A 17,282-nucleotide genomic window follows, 5' to 3' on the forward strand; every position below is an offset into this window, starting at 1 on the left:
CGCGTGTGTGTGTGTGTGTGCGCGCGCGTGTGTGTGTGCGCGTGTGTGTGTGCGCGCGTGTGTGTGCGCGTGTGTGTGCGCGTGTGTGTGTGCGTGTGTGTGCGCGCGCGTGTGTGCGTGTGTGTGTGCGCGTGTGTGTGTGCGTGTGTGTGCGCGCGTGTGTGTGTGTGCGCGCGCGTGTGACCGCCGGGGCGGTGGGGTGGGGTGGGGTGGGGTGGTTATTTTCTCCTCTCCTTGCTGGGGTCTGAAGGGGAAGCACGTTGAGCTGTAATTAAGGCATCTCGGAGGCGTACTTAGCTTCTGACGTGTTGCTTTTCTTCTCCTCTCGGTGAGAAAGTGGCTCGCTCTTCCCTGAATCAGGTCCTCTGCCACTGAGAGCCACAAAGGGACAGTCGGGACAGAGACACACACACGCGCACCCCAACTCAAGGTGAGCACCAAAAACTTCCTCTGCGCTGGGCTGTCCTCGCTTTCCCACTGGTGGGGAGTTGTGAGAGCATCTTAACTTTGGAGCTCTGTGCAAGGTAAAAAAACAACCAAACTTCTGGGAAAGGTTTTTACTCCTTTCTTACTTTAAATCGGATGGGGATCCAGAAAGCAACGGCTGTGGCATCAGCTCCAGGGCTGTGCTGAAGGATTTTCAAGCGATCTAATTTGGCAGCGAAGGGGGGTGAGGGGAAAAGACGAATTGTGAAACTGCCTAACTTCTATGTATTTAAGTGCTCCGTGTTACCAAAGGAGAGATCATATTGCAACTGCAGATTCAGTCTGAAATATAAAGTTGTATACCTCAGACCTATGGCTTCCTCCTATGGGATTACACATTTCACAGAGATTCGTTTTTCTTGATGGATTCCTTCATCTGTTAGATACTTTTAGGAGTTTTTAGGACATAGAAAAAGGAGGACAGTAGACTGAGCAAGAATTTGAAGGGCTGGAAGTGGATTTGCATAAAGCACAGACTATCCAGTTAGAAGGGAAATTATTTTGATATTATGTGATAAATTATATGCTGATGTCACATGTGGCTATTTATTGTCAAAGAAAGCCTGAATAACATTTGGCACAAGTTTCTGTATCATCTCAACTCACCAAGGAAGTTGGGATGACATAGCATTTTGAACACGTAACTGACTGTTAGCTGGTCCATAGCTATGATAACTATATAGTTTCATTGGCTGTTTGTTTGCTTTTTGGTTGAATACAGAGAAAGGTGTCATTTGAAAGGTTTCTGATGGCAAAACTACTTGCGTGGTAGGTTCAGATGTAAAGAGTTTGAATGAATCTGCATGTTTGAATTAAGGTAGCTTATTACTTTTTATTTGTATATCGTTACGAAGGGGAGTTCATTATTGCTCGGGTCTTTTGGGGGAGAAAATGTTGCAGTATATGTTGCTGTGTGATGTCATAAACTCATATAACTCCTTAACTCTGGAAATCTGGCAATGTGCACAAGAGAATCATGTGGTTTCTTAATGTATTGTATTAATGATTACTAAGGCTATTTTAGTGCCTGAATGTGGAAAGAAGTTATCTAGAAAGATTTCCATTGTTTTGTTAGGAAAACATTGTTAGGAATGTGTATGATGTGGTGGTTGAGAACACAGATGCAGTGAAGCTGTGTAACTATGGATACATACCCTCTCAATATGCACTGTTTCTAGAGCCTAAGTATTTTCAGCACGTGGAGAAATGTATTATGAACAGGGAAATTATTATCAGCTCCTGTGGAGGGAGAATCAGGACTCAGCAGTCTCGTGCCAAGGAGTGTCAAACAGAGTGCCAAATCCTCGTGCTACAAAGAGACAGCTCATGCTTTGCTTAGTTTTTCATATCTAGTGGAGGCAGATCTTTAACTCCTGTAAAGCATAGCTAAGTGGAGTTACTCTGAATGCATTATCTGATACTCTAAATCATATGTGCTTACCCGTACTAAGTATTCTAGTGACCAGGGAAAGGAAATGAAGGAAATAAAGCAGGAAGGTACAAAAAGAAAGAAAGATAATTTCATGGTACTTTTCAACATAGCAGTTCAAACAAAATGAGAAAAATAATTTTGTAGAGAACAATTATTTCAAGTTAAATAGGTAATAAAAATGTCAATGTAATTATCAAGACACTGTTGGTCTGCACTGAAAATGTGCCAAAAGGCCTGTCTTCATAATAAGATCCCTAAGTGTCTAAGCAGCTTCTAACGAGAAAGAGAAAACCCCCCACGTCATTATGAAGTGAAGTATTAGCTATAGCAATGTCCTATTTAGAGACATGACTGACAGGGTAATGCAACAGGTTTCCACAGCAAAGCATCCTTTCATTATATACCAAATGGGTTCAGTTTCTTCTCATTTTCTGTTAGTACGGTCAAAATAACTAGTAGCTATTAAAACAAAAAAACAAAAAAACCTAAGGTAGTACAAAGACTTGGGTTTATGGAGGAGAAGTTTCAGAAAAGGGTGGGAGCTTCCTGTGCTATGCTGTAGTGCACTTTTATTTTTACAATTTGTAATCGGGCGAGAGGAACAATTTCCACTGCATTGAGAACTCTCCAGTCTCTCTGATTTTATGTAGAAATGTGACTGAGTGAAATCCTGTTGTCCACTATTTGTCACAGTCTGGGCTTTGGAACCAACAGAGCTGATATCAACGCTTACTTAATCGAGTCACTTAGCCTCCCTGCCTCTCAATAAAAATCAGGAAATAATATTGACCAAGCTTTAGAAAGGACTTTGAGATCTTCAAGTGAAGAGCAACTTTGCAATTGCTTACATTTAAATATATTCAAAATCTTCCAATTCACTGCAAGGATTAAAGAGTCAGGACTGAAATTAATATTTTTGCTTTTTATTTGCCTTTGCACTAAAGCAGTGGTTAACTATCCTTGGTTTGAAATATTTCACATTTCTATGTTTCATTGTAAACCTGGCCATGTATTTCATTATTTAAAGTTTCCTGCAAATTGAAAGTACATTTTTAGAAAAAGGTCATTTTCATATTACAAGCGTCTTCTGTTGCTTGTGAGGAAGTATTAGACATTCTGTCTCCACTGTTAGTAACTGTAGCATACAGTACTGCACTTGAAAAGGTAGCTTGTAATTTGCAGGTAACAAAATGTTCTTTGGGGCAAAAAAAAGTCTGAATATACTTAGGATTTCAATCAATAGCATTGAAGGAGGATTAGAGGAAACAGCTGGCTAAACAAATATTAGGTGTAGAGTGGATGCAGTGGTATAAATTAATAACGCAGTTCTTTATCTACGCTATGAATGGGAGGTTTTGTGGAGATAAGATGACCTAAACATGGTCACTGTATGCCACCTAGTGGATATTGCAAATAGTTTTTCCAAAGATTTTTTTTCTTTAATTCTAAACATCTGTAACTAATCCAGGTGCTACTTGACTGTAAAAGGTCAGCTTTATTCTGTTTTACCATTAAAAGATATCAGCTATTTTTTTTTCTTTTTTAGCTTAGATTTTTAGGGGAGGTTCTTTCTGATTTTTAAGTGTCTATTAGATGTGGTAAAAAGCAGTTTAGCTTTTATTTAACATAATTTGTCACCAATATCTGTTTCCAAAGACTTGTTAAATCATTCTGTAGCAAATATCCACAAATTAATACTTAGTTTGACATTACTGAACAACTACAGAGAAAGTGAAGGGATTTTTGTACAAATATTATGGCAGGAGAGAAGGTACGTTCAGCAGTAAGGATTTCAAAGCTACCACTGCTTCCAAAACTCCATTGTCACAGAGAATGTCCTGTTGTTAAACCATTTTTTAGTCCCTGAATATCTTGTCAATGCTAGCCATAGACAAAGAAAATGTCAAATTATTTCTGATGGCTAATAAAAGGTCATAAACCCTCTCCATCTTCCTTTTTTGTGCATGTCATCTATCTCCACCTTCCTCAGACCTCACACACATATCTGCTGGACTGTGCTTTCTCTTTATTGGGGAAAGAAAGATTGCTTTTTGGTCCACCAAACTGTTTATTCAGGAGTAGATCTTTAGATGATGTCAACTCTCAAAGCTCTAAAGAAGCCAATGAAATGACAGGAATTCAGGCAGGCGTATGTCAGTCTGGACGTACTCTGTGACTGGTTTTATGCTATGTGACCAGCTACACGCTCCCTCTTTCTAAGCTTTTTTGGAACTCCTCCATCATTGCAGCTCCCACTGAGCACATATCCTAGGCACCTAAACCCAGCAATGGAGCTGTGCATTATTCTCAGTGGCTAAAGGAGCAAATAGGTACTAAAATGCCTCGCAAAATCAAGCTCTCTGTGCTTCATTTGCTCCTGATTTTCATCGCTGTCTGAATGGTAAATCAAATGGCAACACCACATTTAACAGAACAAACAATTTCCATGTACTTCTCATTCCCTATCTTTGAAAACACATTCTTCGTTTCCTTTTAATTAGTACAACACAGAGGAAATCTTGAACATGATCAATGGCTCTGAAGACAAACATTTTAAAGATGCATTAAGAAATCACAGAGCAGTAATCAGTCTGAAGATTACATAGACTAGTTTGAAAACTTTTCTCAAGTGTTGTATGGAACATGATCACAGGAGGTTGTTGACATGATGCATGAGTTAATGACTAAAATGAGAAGGAACTCTGCCTTCCCATTCATCAGGCAAAGTTCACAAATGAAAGTCTAGGAAGGTAAAATGCCACAGCGGCAAATGGGCAAAATTATTGATGCTATGCTTCATAGGTAGCTATCTTTCATTTTAACTCATCCCAGCCTGGAATTGAGACTCAGAGGAGCTGCTGCTAGAATCCAACCCCAGCAGCGATGACGAGAGCCTCCACAAGGCCACCGAGCCTCTCCCATAAGTGAGCTTTCCACGTATGGCACATTGAGCCGCTGTCATTTCTAGAGCAGGGTACATATAGCGACAGAATCCACATCGTTAATTGTCTGGCATAATAGAAATAAAATCATGAGAACAGAAGAATATCACTAGATATATGCCTCTTGCTTCAAAAAATGTCATCTTGGCATTTGTTTAATAGCAGAAGACCATTATCTTGAGACAGCTTTCTATTAATAATATCGCCTAATTACTTTAAACACTTCTTGTGTACAAGGACCATATGGGCAATGGAGACAGGTTAGATTAGAAATGTATTTGGCAGAAATCTAAGTAGTGGAAAACAAATGTTTCAACAAATGTTTCAAACTACTCCAGAGGGAAATGAAAAAAGAGTTATTTAGCAGTAGTTCAAATTTGGGTTTGATCACTTCTGGTGTGTACTTTTACAAGTAAAAGTATTAGGTAAGTCTTTTTTTTTTCTTTTTTCTTTTTCTTTTCTGCATGTGTTATGTCATATTAATTTACACTGGTTGCATCATATTACTTGGTGACTTGTCCTGTAAAGTGTATCAATAAGTATTAGTGCAGTATACCACAAGATGCAATATCTGTTACAAATAACATTCCATTACATTTAGTATTCCTTCCTTACCATAATGTCTATATGCATACACAGCAGTGAGTCTCTGCATTGCTATGCATATGTGTATACATATGTTCACATGCCCTGTTAGAAAGTGTAATTTATTTTTCAGAGCCTGATGATTGAAAATCGATTGTGTTAAACGGCAGCCCACTGGTGATTTGTAGTTTTTAGCACACAGACTATTACCTCCATTGTTTTAAAACTGATGAGTCATTGTTCCCCTAGTTAGTGGCTATTACTGCTTGGCACTTGTGTTGTAGAAGATCATATACACAAAAAGCGATGGTACAATATCAGTGTGCTGTTATGTTCTGGTCCTACATAACAATACATAAACAACTTTACTTACACTAGTAATTCACTGAAATAAAGAGAAACTCAGAGAGGACTCAGTGAATAAAACTGTTCATCTAGTTGCAGAATGACATCTGTAATTTCTCACATGGCTGATCAAAAAGCAGTATGTAAAGTGCCTAACCTGTAAATGTGTTTGACTTTATAGACATTAGTAGCTCACTGATGTCAATAAAGTGTTCTTTCAAGTAAGGTTCTGCACATTTACAAAAAGTGGAGGAATCAAGGCCTGCAGCAGCAGACTCTATATGCAGAAGTACATGTTTAATGCAGGAAAAAAGCATTCATTGATAAAATGATTCGCAAAACCCTTCAATTGGAACTGGGAACAACTGTTCATCTGTTAATATTTAAGAAAATACATGCCACACCCCAAAATAGCTATGTAGTGATTATTTTTTCCATAAACATACTTTCAAGAAAGAAGAAAAAAACCCTGAGTCATACACAGCATTAAAAAAACTGCTTAGAAACGGAAAAAAGCACATTCCAAAATTTCCCATTTTGTAATAGCTGTGAAAACATTATGACGTTGGGCTCAACCAAGAGATTTATAAGAAGCACGTCAGGCAATAATAATGTTCAAATAGGTGCAGTAGTTACTTGACTGAAATTCCAGTAATATGAGTGGGTGTGGGGGTGTGTGGGGGTGTGGGGTGTGTGGGGGTGTTCGTATAGCGCAGACCATAACGGGGCTGCCACCTTCTGGTAAATGTTCCTTATTGCCTGAGGTGGCTTCAGCTTGTTTTCACAGCTGGGATGCTGTACATGCAGTAATTAGGCTCTGCATTTTTAATTTCATGCTTAACCTGAAAGATTACCAAAAACATCATTTTTATTTTCAGATATAAAATGTTTCAGGGTTTCTAAATGTCTGGAACAAAATATCAATTCTTGCCAGGTCACTGTAACTTAAGTTACTTTAATAGCTTTGACTATATAATTTTAGAATAGTTGTCCAGGTTGGGATTTAGCTTTCACTAGCAAGCCAGACAGACAGGCTGGTGAACTTCTATCGGTATTTTGTGTAAGAAAAGAATAAACCATTAGATTTTTCAAAAGCAACCTTCATATCTGATTTCATCTGTACTTTACTATGTGTCCCATTCTGATCAAATCAGACAACAGGAAAAACTTTCCAAACCCAGGAGGGCTGTTCCCAGCAGGATGGAAGGATGATAGTGGCACATGTAACTTCTTCATAAGCAAGCTAGGAAAATATTGTCTTGATGAAACTACTGTAATATATTTTCAAAACTGGTTAGGAAATCAATAGCTCACTGTGAAAATAGAAGCACATATCAAGTGAGGTTTTTCCAGGGCTAGTCAGAGTTGGTAATCTTCAATATTTTTATTAGTAACCTGGACAATGGAATAGAAAATATGTTTAAGTTCTTAGACAACACAAAACTGGGAGAGAGGAAATCATTTTGGAAGCCATGCATAGAAGTTAAAATGATCTGCCTAACTGGAGAAAAACCTGGAAAAAAAATTAATAAATGCAATATGCTAAACTTAGGCAGAAATGATCAACTACAGAAATACAGAATGGGGAATAGCTGGTTCAGAGTAGTTCTGGGGTACTCAACCAAAACATGAGTCAACAGTGACACGTTGTTGCAAAAAGAAAATCATACACAAAGATGAATAAGGTTTAAGGTCATGTTTGTGCTTGTTCCCAGCGTCAGGCACTGAATTTTAAGAGCTGTAAAGACCAGCTAAAGAAACTCTTCAGGAAAATAATAATAATGATAGGAATTAGGAAACATGACTTGGAAGAACTGAAAAACCTGTTACGTTTGGTTAAAGAAGAATACCTTGAAGGATAGTCTTTAAATCTTAAAAGGGTGCTATAAAGTGAATCTGCTCCCTGTGTCTATAGCAGATAAATGAAGTAGTAACGAGTGCCATATTCCAGGAAGAAAGAGTGGGGAAAGAGATTTCTAAATATAAGGATGAGAAAGCTCAGGAATATGCTGCCTGGAAAGTCTGTGAGCTCTCTGTTGTTTCAGGTTTTAATACCAGGCTAGACAAAATGGATAGAAGGATGAAGAAGGTGAAGACCATCTCTGTGGTTCTCTGTAAGACAGTTTCTCTGTGATTCTACTAACAGTTTTTAACAGAGTTTCTTGTGGAAGATACTACTTTTGAATGTTATGAGTAGAATCAGTGGTTGTTTGGGCATCTAAACCTCACAGAAGAGTATTTAAGAAAATCAAAAGGGGTTCATGAGTTTTCAGAGTTTGTGGCTCATGACAAGAACAATTCTTAGTTTCTGGGTGTAGTAATTCAAATATGTGATCTTTGCAGATATGCTTGAGGCCAGTCTGACTTCGAATCTCATCTGGGTAAACGTACCTTGAGAATTACTTATTTTTAATCATTTACTGCAAATCTGAGGCAAAAGAAGCATCCTCATCTATGCTTGCCACTACATTGAGTGATTCATTTTAGGTATCAGGTTGATAGAAACTTTACATTTACTGTATTTCAAGATGGATCAAAAGTAGCAAAAATGTGCAGGAAACTCAGAGATAATGTCACTGGAATAGAGCATTGTCAAGGAATACTGGTAGCCTATCAGAAAATTAAAGCTATAGCATTTATGAAAAACACTGTAAATGTCAAGGGAAAGTGTAAGCATTTATTTCCAAAGACATAGATCCTTTCAGATCGTGTTATGAGGGTGACTTATTTCTGGTACATCTGCTGATTGATGAAGATTCTGTTACTTTAACTGAGGGATGTTTTTTCAGAATGCACCATTACTCAGTAACTACAATTTATTTTGACTTCAGCCTTTTCCTGACATTATACCGGGGAAATGTGACTTTCTTAACAGCTGATAATGGGTTTGAGCAAATGGGTACTTATTTTTGTGACTTGCAATGTGCAAAATAGTCATCTCAGAAAACACCCCTCCTTCTGAAGACAGCAATATTCACTGATTCATTATTTTTATTTTATTTTATTACTCCAGAAACTGCCATGGAACTGTGATTTACAGGTTTTATGCATTTTTTTGTATTAGTGCCAACTGTCCAATTTATATTGAGTTTCTCTCATAAAAGTTAAATAAAACCTTTCAGATGTGGTAAAATAATGCGGCCCACATGTCAGAGGCCAAGAGCTTACCCTTACAAAAACATCTAGAGAGGGAGTTCGGGGTCTCCAATGTGGATGCAAACCATCTTGGAGTTCCTTTGATGCCAAACAGCCAATTTAGCCTATTTCTTATATCAGACTTTGATACACACTAAACGATGACTCAAAGTCTTTAGAGATCCAGGATCATCAATAAATTTGTCTCTCTGTGTTCTCCTAAACCAGCAACACTCAGACAAATGCAACCTATGGCAATGGCTCTTTGGGAGTCACAGTCCCATTGTGTCTACCTACTTCAGGGAAATTTACAGTTTTTCTTTATACTCCAGAGGAAAAACAGAAGGAAGAGTATGCCTCTTTTGCAATTAAGGGTTTGCAAGGTCAGCTACTGTGCAATGTGCAAACAAATATGAATGAAAGACAATTTAAAGATTCTGTTAAACAGTCAACAACTACAACTTGTTCTTCCCCAAATTTTTGAGGAGGCATGTTGTCTTCTTAGAAAAAGGCCACTGTTTTGTAGATGTGAAAACAATGAAAAAAGACAATTCCAGTTCTGTGTATAAGTGTAAGCTCCTCCTAGACTTCAGTAAGACCAATGCAGCTAAGAGGAAATTTATATGGGTTTACCTTAAAAAGAACTTTGTTCATATTTTTCCATTATGGAAGCTTAAATATGACTATACCGGCAGATGCCCTCGAAGTTGCAATGGCCACCTCTTGCAATTCTCATAACATTTTGTGGGTTTGTTTTATAAGGTCATCAGTTTTGGATTCTTAGTATTAGATGAGAATCTTCCATCAAGAAAAGCCTCTTTGGCATTTGTACTTGCAATGGAAAGCTTGAATATGAACTGTAGAAGTAAATTGCAGAGTCCTTGTTAGGGTTTTTTGTTTGTTTGTTTGTTTTTTAATCATCTCATTTGTGTGCTAACTGCATGAGTTGATCTAACAATTCTTGGTGTCACTGGACTCAGCAAGACTGAAAGGGGCATCCTTTTATCAGCGGGGCCAGTGACAGGATAAGAGGCAAAGGGCATGGACTGAAATGCAGGAAACTCCATCCAAACGTAAGAAAAACTTTTTTACTGTATTGGTGATAGAGGTTGTGGAGTCTCCATTTTGAAGATATTTTAAACCCAACTGGATGTGGTTCTGGGAAACCTGCTGTAGTTGACCCTGTTAGAGTTGGGGGTTGGTCTAGATGATCTCCAGAGGTCCCTTCCAGCCTGAATTGTTCTGTGATCCTATGATTTACATTCCCACAGACAAATTCATATTTGCTCATGTACCATGTAGACTCATGGTACTGATGAGAAAAGAGTCACTAATTTTAGCTAAAGTGGGCTATGGATTCTTTCTTGGCTGTTCGGATATACAAGACCATAAGAATAAAGAGGGACAAGATATTATAAAATGATGGCAAACCTCCAGTTTAGCAGCATTTTCAGACACCATTCAAGGAAAGAAGAAGGGGAAAAATAAAGGGAAAGAAAGAGTATGAAAATCAAAATTGTCATATTGTTTTTCTTTGAACAAAGATAGAGACATATGAGGAGGAAGTGCCCTTGTTCTGTGCATGGTAACTATCGCCTTCAAATGTTGGACAATCCCAATGCCTATGTTCAGCAAAGAAAGGCAACATATAAAAAGCATGAGGGTCGTTTACATGAAGTTACCCAATTGACTCTTCAATTTCCCGTCCTGCAGCCCTTAATTGCTCTTGGCTTTGATCTTTAATGCAATCCTCCAGCACTAAATGTATCAGCATCTCTAGATTGAGTAAGGAAGCTATGGATAGGTATTTTGTGGTTGATTCAGTGCCAGAAGGGCCTTCTGAAATGTTATTGTTAATCTCAAAATGACTTCAAATATATTCCATGTAGTGTATTGCCTAGGTAGTGAGGAATGAGCCAACAGATTTGTCTGCAGTTCTGACCTTTGCTTTCTTCATTCTGAAATAAATCACATTAGAGGATAGCCAAAGGCTTACAGGCATGAAACAGATAAATTTGGGATAAATTAGTACTTGCCCTAACCTTCTAATATAGCTTATCATTCTATTTCTGTAGGAATTTTAGTATGATTGCTAGTCAGGTAACTTGATTGCAATTCTGAAGACCAACACCATGCTGCTTATATCTCTCTGCCACTGAGACTGAGAATTTCTCAGTGCACAATGGAGTGTCAACAACAGACTTCCAAGAACCATTTTTGCCATGTGAACTTCTTGCTGTTTAAAAGGGAGAATTGTAGTTGCTGTGCTAGCAGAGAGACTATGACATGATATTAATTTGAGACAACATTCAGGCATCTGAGAAAGGATATTAATTGCTATATTTTAATTATTTATTATTTGCACCAGGGAAGAGGGATTACTGAGTAGTTAAGACATTTTATTGTTAAGTTATTTTACTGTTGCTTGAGAAACACGATTTCAATTCCCTCTTCAGGCGTAAGTTCCTCTGTGACCTTGAATAAGCTAGAACCTTCTTAATGCCTCACTTCTTTCCCTTCTTCACAAGGATATACCTGTGAAGATACAGATATTCACACAGGTAGCCTGATAAGTTCATCTAGTTGTGGCTGTGCAATCAGTTCAGTCAAGCAAGGCATATTGCTGCCTCAAGGGCAATGCCATAATATATTTCTTCTTGCGACAATAGCCCAGAAAGAGTACATCTGCCCTCATGCAGGCCAGTCTAGGACTGGCCATCTCCAATGGCTTTGGGAGGGATTATAATGAAGGGATTCCAGAGTACCTGCATGGTGGATGCATGTACATCATGGCTCACTCCTCAGCTGGTGTCCCATAGGTGTCTTCTCACCAAACTCCTGCTTCCACAGGTGTTTATGAGCCTACATGCAACACTGAATTATAGCAAGCTAGTCACTAAGCCCAAAATAGCAAGTTCTCTGGAAGCTAGAATGGTTATTAGTACTCATATTACTTAGGGGTTTCATCATCTACAGTATATCAGATAGATAGCCATTATTACAATAAAGAAGAGATACCTGTATATGAAAGACTAAAAGAGGTAAGGAGATGAAAAGACAAATTTAGGTACAGATAAGAATTTAGATAGGTTCATCTTGAGAGCAGCGGGAATTAAGTAGTTAAAAAAAAAGTCACATTCTGCCCCAGAAACTTTTCAATTCATCTCTAGACAAAACATAACGAACTGCAGAGAGAAGATGGGAAAAAAAAGAAAAGAGAAATTCACACAGCTAGTCATTTTAGATAGTACATATTTGAGTGATTAAAGTTAAAATTTAAAAAAAGTACATATAGTAATAAAAATAAGGTACTGCTTAGTATGGAGAATTGTGCACCTATTTCAATGCATGGGAACCCCATTATTCACCTTGTTTAAGAAGGTTTTTTTCTGTCTACTTTGCAAAGATATAAATGCACAAGCTAGAAGGCAATGAAGAATCAGGCCAAAGTGCTTTGAGCAATGAGGTTATTGTTCCATGTAAAAAAGACAAAAAAGGCAATTCTGAGTCATACTTTGTTGAAAATAGTCATGTAACTTTCCATTGTTTACTTTTCCAAAGGTTAACACAGCAGCCTGAAAAACGTTAAATAATTACAGTAAAGATTGCATATGCTAATGTCTTCTGGCTCATTGACTCAGAGGCCAATAATACTCTTATTTTCTGACTTCATCCTCCCTTTAAAATATACATAGCTTCTGAAATGATTAATTCATAAATTCATAGTCTTAATGGGAATACTTCTAGCTATTTCTTACTACATATTCAAAGCAGGTAAAATTATTTCTTTTGCTGGCCACCAAGATCATCTGTCATGTCAATATATCTTGTGTTCAGTCCCAGGTCCTTGGGTTAGATAGTCTGCTACTGTCATAGTGGTTTTATTCCTCCATGTGCTGAAGGAGGGACTCAGAAATCAGAGTAACAGTATTCAGGAAGGCATCAGAAAAGGTGGTTAGTATAGGTTTGAGAAAGCTGAACTTGGGAACATGAATTTTCCAGTGCACTGGAAATATGTCTCCATCCAGCTAGCCCTGCCACCTTGTAGGCAATGACAGGCCACAAACTGTGAGCTGAGCTGTAGCCTTGGGCATGACCGTGCCATCAGTTGTCTCTCAAGCAGGGTGCCTTCACAAAGCCCCTTTGGCAGACAGCACCCCTGGTCTGACCCATCAGCGCATGTCTAGAGCCTTGCGCCAACTCTTGGCCAGTGCATCAACCCTTGCTCTGCAGATTTCCTGATTGTATTTATGTGGGTATGGGCTTCATAAAGATGTCACAAAGTCAAGTTCCCTTTTGATTCTTTGCTTCTTAATCCTGAGGGTGACAATGACCTCTGTAATTCAGAGGAGAAGTGGTTAGACCTTCCCTTGGCCAGGCCTCCTCTGCCACAGGGCAAGGCTGGGAGGCAGGCAGAGCTGTAGCAGAGCAAGAGGAGAGATGCGTGGAGAGCTATCCTCCAGCTGCTGGATGAACAGGAGCAATAGGCAGAGCCACGACTGTGCAGCAGCAGCTGCTTTCTCACTCCTCTAACATCCGCTGCTCCAATCACCCTCCAAAGAAGTGCCAGCATTAGTCTTTTCCTTGCATTCTGAGGAAAGGTGAAAGAAATTATTTCAGATAAACTCACAATTGACTGACAAAGTCCTTCCTCAATAGCCATAAAAGTTCAAAATGAGCATAGAGAGGTTGGATATTAAATTAAAGATACCAGACCATTTTCCACACTGTTCTTTTGGGATTTAGTGCTAGTAATGCCCAGATACAAGGATCTACACTATTGCTCACTGAACAGAAAGTGCAGGTCCTTTCACTGCAGCCAAATCTTTTATTTCCTGTCAAAAGAACATGATTTAAAGAAGGTTTTTATGAAATTTTATTAAAAGGTAAAGATATAGTAAATAAATGATAGGAGAGATGAAGAACTGTAAAGCAAGAAATCAGCTAAACCCCAAATATCATTTCTGAATTCAGAGCACATAATGAAAGTCTATGTTGTAGTCAAGGTGCTATTTATAGATTGTACATTCAGTGTTTACACTAGAAATTAGTTTATAATGGAAAGTATGTTGGGTTATGAGTGTGCCAGTATCTTTTTTCCAACAAAATCTAATCTGAGACATTTAAACAGAGGTGTTTGCAGCAGAGGACTTGTGTTGAAGGCTTCCCCCCTCCCCTCCCCCCCCCCCACCATGAGCAATTTAAAATCCCCCATAAAATATGTGTGCCAGTCCTTTTATAGTAAAAATGAAGGGAATTTCTCTGCTCTTAAATAGCCTCTGGTTTTACAGCCTCTAATGGCCCAGTTGTGAAATAGGGGTCACCTACAAACTCACGTAGTAAGTATACAGAAAGGTGCACAGCCACAGCACATTCTCAGTTCTTTTTCTTGCTTTGATTTTCTCTTCCCACTGCCGCTCTGCTCCCAAGAGATGCAATCCATTGCTGCACCTTCTGCGTTATGCAGAAAGGGCTGCTGTTCAGTGATTGTGGGGCTGGGTGGCAGACTTCAGTGCGTCTCCGCTCCAGTTTGCCCACTTGCTTGAACGGGAAATACCAGCCCTGTGAAACCTGCAGTCTTTCCTGCAGTCATATTTTTCCCTTACAGCCAAAGTACAACCTGCTTTACTTACTATAGCATTTATGCATGTGGAGTTGCATTACAGCTGAGGGAGAGCTGTGTTCCTTTGTGTGACCCATGGAAAGCCCACCTCAAAGTGCAGTGCCATTAAAATGTGCAGCTGGAAAGCATGCCTCTCTCCTCCCACAGCTCCACACCCACATTTTCTTGGAGAAGATGTGCTGGGAAAAAAAAATTGTGTCATTGCTGCAATTACTCTCCCCTTCCCACAGAAGAGAGTGTGTTGCATTTCTTAAATTACTTTTGCCTGCAGCACAACATTGACACTGACTCCCTGAGAGTAAAATGCCTCTGGTAGCTAATGGCAGGAATTGTTCCGCCTTCATGTCAGCAAGGATTAAAGCTAAGTGCCACAAGTTAGTCTATAAAAAAATGTTCTTGCTCTAAATTTATATAAAACAAACCCATGCCTATACCTCAAAAGATGTGGGTCACCTCAGGCAAATTTCAGATGAAACTAGCAGGGTTCAAAGGCGTTGCTACAATGTAGTATTATCTTTTAGCAGCATGCTGGAGATGCAAAATTGTTCTTCTTTAAATGAAGACTTGTATGTATGCTTTCATGTCTATGTCAGATTTAATTAGAGCAATGACCTGATTTCTTAGAAATAGATTTCTACTGTCTACAGCACTTCTAGTGAGACTAGATTATTAAAAAGCTCATTTCTTATGTTTATGCTTTTCATATAATTTCATTTTGAGGTTTGCTGAAGTACTTTTTAGGTAGTATCTGTTCTTCAAATAGACCAAAAGACAAGGCTATTTTATAAGATTATTATTGTTTGTCAGCCGATTAACCCAGGTTTTTTTCATCTTCTGCTAATTTCAGTGACATTTTCTTTAATATTATTTTGCTATAATACTAGCCATGGTCCCTAAAATCACAAAGTTTTCTCCCCTTGGATGTGCAAGCCCTATGAGAATGTCAAAATAGCAGTTGCACATGAATAACCCCTTTTAGACACAAAGTAACCAATACACAAGAAGGAAGAGGGATGGGGGGGAGATTTGACTCTGGGATCTGTTCAGGTCCCTTATCTGAGTGTCAAATCCCAGAGGATAGCAAGCCAATTTTATGTGAGTCTGGACTCACTTTCTCCCTGGAGTCCATAGCAACTGCATAGATAATCAATATTTTTCAGAGCAGAAAGAATTTGTCTTGATGCTGCTAGAGTAAAAAGGAGAGACAGAAATTGTTTTTGTTACAGGTTCTGTATTCAGTCATTTCTCCCCTTGCATCTTCTAGACATCTCTAGAAAAGTAGTGACAGAATTCTTCCCAGCTGCTTCAACTTACCAACTTTTGTTGATGCAATCATGCCAGTCATAAGCATACTTATTTTATTAAAATAGGTTCAACGGCCAAAATTTGAATGGTTGTGTATACATACATGAATATCTATATACGTATATATACACACACACAGTGCACACACTATGCACATAGTTTCTTATGGGGACCTAAGATGGGATCCACTTTTTTTTCCACACTGGGACTCAGGCAGAACATCGAGCCTTGCACTCAGGTGGGAGCCCTCAGCAGCCCCGCACCCAGGGGGCCGCCCCCGTGGGCCAGCAGACCCTCGCTCTCTGCAGGGAGGCCTCGGGGATGGCGGGAGAGGACTCGGTGTCTGCAGCTGCTCCAGAGGTCACTTGTGCACTGTGGCATGTATCACTGGTGCAGCTGCTCAAGCAAAAGAAACCTCTGCTTTGAAAATAGTTTATTTTGCTCACCAAACTACTATAAATTATGCTCTCAGAGACTTTTTTTTGTCTCTTATAACTATGCTTACATTAGGACTGTACTTTCAGCATTGCTCTACCTATCTAGCTAAATCAACAGACCTTTTCTAGTGCAGATTAAACTTAATTAGGGATTAGCACAGCTCCCCAGCATCTTGTTTGGCAGCCCTCAGGCTGGGAGGTGGAGCTCTGCTAGGGCTGGTTTATGGAGGTCTTCACCAGGATAGGTTTGGATGTTTGGGGTTTTATTTCTCTTTCCTACTTAGTTCTTCAAAAACTCTTCCCTGGAAAAACCAGCCTTGAGAATGGCATTTACCCTGTGAACCTTGGCATTTGGATGTAAGTGAATCTTTGCATTTGGCCTTTGAGAAAGAAATGAAACAGAGCTGACCCTGCACAACTGAAGCTATTGGTAAGTGAGAGACCATGTAACAGTGTCCCATGCCCTGGCTGCTCTGTAGCTTATGTAGCTTGGGAAATTTCTACAAATTGCTGAGGTACAAGCTGGATTAAGCTGAAGCCTGTATCTCTGTTTATCCCGTAATTTATTTTCCTGGTTGAAAATCACAATGCCAATTTGTAAAAGCAGTAAGGAAATAGGAAACCTTGCTGATGTTTGGCACAGATCTATCCAGGGCTGATAAATGCTTAAGACAGGCAGTGTTGCATGTGACGTGGAGAAAAATTACAGTTATTCTGTAGGAGAGACTATGGAGCATCTGGGAAGGAGGGAGCACAAACACCGACTTTCCAGGGCCAGCCTTTGTAGCTCCTCCACTTTCCTCTTCTTCCCTGCAGGGCAGCGGAGGCTAATGGCCACAACCGCCCTATTAATACACCAGCTTGAGAAATGGGGCTTTGCCCCCTAGCAGCCCTTAGGGGCAGGGAGTGCCTCCACTCAAGCCCTTTTCTAGAGGAAGTCTTTCAACTGGTAATATATTATTTCCATTGCTTTTCAGTTCTTCACTCCAGGC

At 39.3% G+C, this 17,282-nt stretch overlaps 1 protein-coding gene across 3 annotated transcripts in view; it reads left to right on the plus strand.

Annotated features, from left to right (window-relative positions):
* Positions 1–270: 270 nt before the first annotated feature.
* HAPLN1 (hyaluronan and proteoglycan link protein 1) overlaps positions 271–17,282 on the plus strand; it is a 66,732-nt gene continuing 49,720 nt past the window's right edge. For 2 of the 3 annotated variants that reach the window (XM_067316281.1, XM_067316284.1), the window contains exon 1: positions 271–430. The gene's annotated coding sequence lies outside the window, so the exon portion shown is untranslated. Of the gene's footprint in view, positions 525–17,282 lie in introns of all 3 variants that reach the window. The other variant, XM_067316282.1, reaches the window with a different exon arrangement.

This window comes from Apteryx mantelli, chromosome Z (genome assembly GCF_036417845.1).
Source record: "Apteryx mantelli isolate bAptMan1 chromosome Z, bAptMan1.hap1, whole genome shotgun sequence".
Taxonomy (NCBI): domain Eukaryota; kingdom Metazoa; phylum Chordata; class Aves; order Apterygiformes; family Apterygidae; genus Apteryx; species Apteryx mantelli.